The following is a 4,563-nucleotide window of genomic DNA, read 5'->3' on the forward strand; positions in this document are numbered from 1 at the left end:
CTCCCATCTGGGAAGCACATTCCTGCCTCAGGCAGGGGCACGGGCCGGGGCTCAGGCAGGGCGTGTTCCCGAGACTCCAGGCCCTGCTGCAGAGGAGCCCTGGCAGCCGGCCCGAGAGGAGGGGCCCAGAAATGCCAGGGTGTCTGGAGACACCTGGAGCACCGGGTGAACGAAACAGCATCGGGTGCTGGGGACGCCGTGCCCTCCGGGCGGTTCCGACATGGGCTGTGCCCGCGCCGGTCCGTGGCATCTTCCCACTGCTGCTCGGACCCTGGCGGGGCTGAAGGCTGGGAGACCACTGTCCCTGTGGCCACAGCCGAAGGCGGGCAGGCTGGCGCCCACTCCGCGTCCGGCCATCTTCACCCTGCCCCTTCCTGCTGCCCGGCTTCCGGAGTCTGCTTCTTCACTGATGTCATAAAATGTCCCTGCAGCCAGGGGGCGCTTTGACGGGCTGTGCTGTCTGATGGAGAAGGGCCTCGGCCCAGCCTCAGCAAGCGCACGCTGCGGATCTACTCCCAGCTCCGCCTCCGCTCGCCCCCCCACTGCAGGACCGTACGTCTGTACGCCGGTTCCCCTGTACGGTGGCCCTCAAGGGTCACCGCACTTATCCCTGGGTGTTACCGCGACAGCCACGTGAGATCTGTGGCCCGGAGACGCTGCGACCTGGAGCTCTAGTGGGGCTGTTACTCGGGCTCTGGACCCCAGCAGGGCGTCCGAGTCGGGAGAGGGAAGGAGCGAAGGACGGGCCCCTCTAAGGAGTTCCCGGATGTGTCGGCCCTGGCTGCCCCACTGCAGACTGCTGCAAATGTAGTAGCTCTGAGAATAGACAGTGTGACTCCCAGGTTGCCTGGGTTCATCGCCCAGGTCTCCTTGGGCAGCGGCTGGGCCGCGCTCCATTCCAGTTGGAGCTTGGGCAGCCGCTGAGAGCAGAGCGCGGTCCTGGCGGGTGTAGGACGCGGCCCGGTGCTTCCTCACTGGATCCCAGCCAGACTAGAGCCCACCGCAGGACCTCGCCGTGTGGCCCCTCCACGGCCTCGCTCCCCGAAGGGACATGTTCTTCATTCCGAGGCCTTCAAAAGATATTTCTTGCTCTAGGTCTAAGCCTCATGTCCGGCGGCCTCTTGAAGGCATTGCGCATCGACTCCTACGTGGAGCTGAGCAGTACGGGACCGGCACTTCCGGGTGACAATGAAGAGCAAGAGGAATTACTGAAGAAAAGTTGCACATTGTATGTCGGAAATCTTCCCTTTTCCACAACTGAAGAACAAATTTATGAACTCTTCAGCAAGAGTGATGACATAAAGAAGATCATTATGGGTTTGGATAAAATGAAAAAAACTGCTGCATGCAGCTTCTGTGTTGTGGAATACTATTCGAGAGCAGATGCAGAAAATGCCGTGCGTTTCATGAACGGAACTCGTCCGGACGACAGGATCATTCGCACAGACTGGGATGCAGGCTTCAAGGAGGGCAGGCAGTACGGGCGGGCAATCTGGAGGCCAGGCTCGAGACGGGTACCAGCTGGACCGTGACGCGGGAAGAGGGGACTACGGAAAACTCGAACAAATGCGGGGAGCGGCAGGAGCCCTATTAGTGCAAAACTCCCTCCCTCCCTCCCGGCAACTGCTGAAAAAGTTACCAGAACCATTTTTTGTTACCAGATCAAAAAGGGTGTTCCTTGTGGCTGGGGATGGAGTTCGGTGGTAGGAGCAAAAAGAAACGTGTTCCTCAGCAGCAGACTCAGCCTAGGATGTTACTCTGTCAGCCCAAAATACCACACTTACAGGAAGACTAGAAAAATGTGAAAGCTTATTTTCTGATGCTAGAGTCTAAGTGATCTACACTGGAACCTGAAACGATTCTTTTTAAATTTGAAGTTTGCAAGATGTAAAGTTGTTTTAGGGTAAAATGGAGTTTTGCTATGTTGTATAGTTTTGCTGTAAATTAAGAAGAGTTGTCTGACAACTGCATTTGTTTTCTATGTTGAATTCTAATTTCTAGAGGCAAACTTTGACCTTCCCAAGTATTTGCACAAAAGCCTCAGGTCTCAGGACTCCCTCCACCCCAGTTCTGTGCTTTAGTGCGGGACTTGAGTTCTGCTAAATACATTTTTCAAAAGATATGATGTTTTGCCTCAGACTAAAAAAGTCCCTCTAACATGGAGACCCCCAAAGAATTTATCTTGCATTTGTAAAGCAAGAGATGATTTCTTATGTGTGAATATAATTTTCCCTAATTAGAAAAAATACAAAATGTTTTCATCTAGCAACAGAGCAGCTTCCAACATCCAGTAGTATGTGAAGGTTGTGGCCAGAGTATTCTACTGTGAACATCTTTCATGTTAGACAAGTGTGGGTTTTGTCAGTCAATTCCAAACTGGTTATTGGAATTTTTTAAAGCACTGTTGATAGTTGTGAAGTAAGAAGAAACCATTTACAAACATCTAATGATACACTGTTCATTTGTAAACATTTGTTTTTACACTGTACTTTGAACTAATTTATATTCTTCTGTAGTAAGATGTAACTCAGATTTCTAAAGGCCTTAAAACCAAAGATATTGGTTCTTATTTGTCTTTTGTAATAGATTACAATAAAGTTGGACCAACTTATTGTCAAAAAAATATATTTCTTTCAGGGTTTAAGTTTGTTCATTGAAGAAGGGCCCAGCTCAAATAATCTCCTTTTGGATCAACTCAAAGTCAACCTGGTATGGACCCAGATCCAGCAGGAAACTCCCTTCTTCTCGGAGCCCTGGAGTGGCCTCCTGTCAGACGCAGGTCCTGTTCGCACTCAGGGGCAGGGTTTCCCGGTCAGGCCCACCAGGGGGAGGGAATCCCGGCTCTCTTAGAGCTCTGCTGACCACATCAGGGGACCACTTTTGAGAACTTAAAGGAGCTTCTAAATAAATGCTCACATGGACAGGATAACAGTAGGTGCAAGAAAGTAGCGCTGTGTATTTCCAGGCAGGGATTCCCGATCACACTGCAAGAGCTCGAGGAAGCGCCTCCCGCTGCGCACCTGTTGGCCATGTGCATCGTACTTTTGATCATGAGTCTGGGACAGAAGCTGAGTAGGCATAGGTGTGCGGCGGCAGGAGGGCGGACACCGTTGGCTGCTGGGCTCAGGAGGTGAACGGCCAGGACTGCACTTGGGTTCCTGGGTGCCGCAGACCAGCTGCAGTCGATGTGCAGTCGATACAGGGTAGGAAGGGGAGATGTCCTGGGCCGGTGATGAGAAAAGCACCTTCACAAGCAATGTTCAGGTTCCCTCTGAGAAGTCTCCGGGTCTGATTTATTTTTATCTCTTTAAGCAATAGCTGGGAGGCATTGGGCGGAACATGTTTACATTTTAAGTTGCCTTAGCAATTTCTATTGAAGTAAAGGTTATTTTCTTGCTAAACAAAGTACAATTCCTCTAAGCTGTTTCATTTCATTGAACGTCATGACTACATATTTAAAAATTACAATTGTCCCCTTATTTACCCACACCTAAACAGAACAGAAAGTAACTTAATCAAAATCTTTATATCAGCGGGGGATACAAGCAAGATTTAATCAACTAAGTGTCAAACTTGTGGTCGCCAGCTGGCCCTTGAGAAACTGCACAATGGTTAATATAGTTTGCTATTAGCTCTCTATTTTACTTTACCTCTATTCATCTTAACTAAATGTCATTTAGGTTCATAGTCCATGAGCAGGAGATATTTACAGCACTTTGAGAAATACTGAGTAACTTGTCTCCTTAATGCATTTACCTGTCTTAACGTTCTTTCTATTTTTCATTTCTCACTATTTCTTACATCTAAAGTCTGTCCTTCCAATCTCCTCATAAGACCCCTTTAGTCAAAAGAATGTCAGCAATAAGAGGGGGAGTTATAGTAGTGGGGGAAACAGAGGGGGTTTTAGGAGAGGTTTCTTTAGGAGTGGATGTGGCAATAGAACTAAGAGAAAGTGGAATTTGGGACTTGTGAGCCAGATCGGATTTCAATATATCATGACCAATGTGCCTCATGGAGAGTTTGTTGTGAGTCACAAACACAATGACTCCTGTGACCAGAGTAACGATTACAAACATTATGGCAAGAAAAAATAACACATGAGGGTGCGATGTGTTCCACCCTTCTTTCCCCCGCTGGAACTTTGTCAAGCAGCAGTGGAGGTCGGTTGGGCTTCGCCACCTGGGCACCCGGAACCATGCTCTGAACCTCAGTGCCCCAGATCGACCGCCCTGCTGACGCCACTGCGCGGCTCCTGCGCTTCTGGGCCCCGGGCCCCAGGCCCTCCCTCTCGGTGTCCTGGCAGGCACCTCCCCTCCCTCCGGCAGGACGTGGCGGGACCCTCTCCGGCGGCTTCTCGGGCCGCGCTCTCCCGGCGGCCCAGCAGCGACCTTCCGGTGCTCCTCCCCGTTCACCCCACCCCGCCCCCTTCCGGAAGAGCCGCCCTCCTCGGGGCAGCCCTGTGTGCGTCCCACCGTCCAACTCCGACGCCCTGGAGCGAGCTCCTCACCTTCCCGGCCCAGCCTTTGTCTCCTTCAACTGCGCTCGGCCCACCTTCCTCCCACC

At 51.2% G+C, this 4,563-nt stretch overlaps 1 pseudogene; it reads left to right on the forward strand.

Moving 5' to 3' along the window:
- Positions 1 to 484: 484 nt before the first annotated feature.
- On the forward strand, positions 485 to 4,096 carry LOC147828249 (nuclear cap-binding protein subunit 2 pseudogene; annotated as a pseudogene).
- The last annotated feature ends 467 nt before the right edge of the window (positions 4,097 to 4,563 follow it).

Source organism: Heterocephalus glaber, unplaced genomic scaffold, assembly GCF_053883595.1.
Source record: "Heterocephalus glaber isolate CG9 unplaced genomic scaffold, H.glaber_assembly_v1.0 deba00001175, whole genome shotgun sequence".
Taxonomy (NCBI): Eukaryota; Metazoa; Chordata; class Mammalia; order Rodentia; family Bathyergidae; genus Heterocephalus; species Heterocephalus glaber.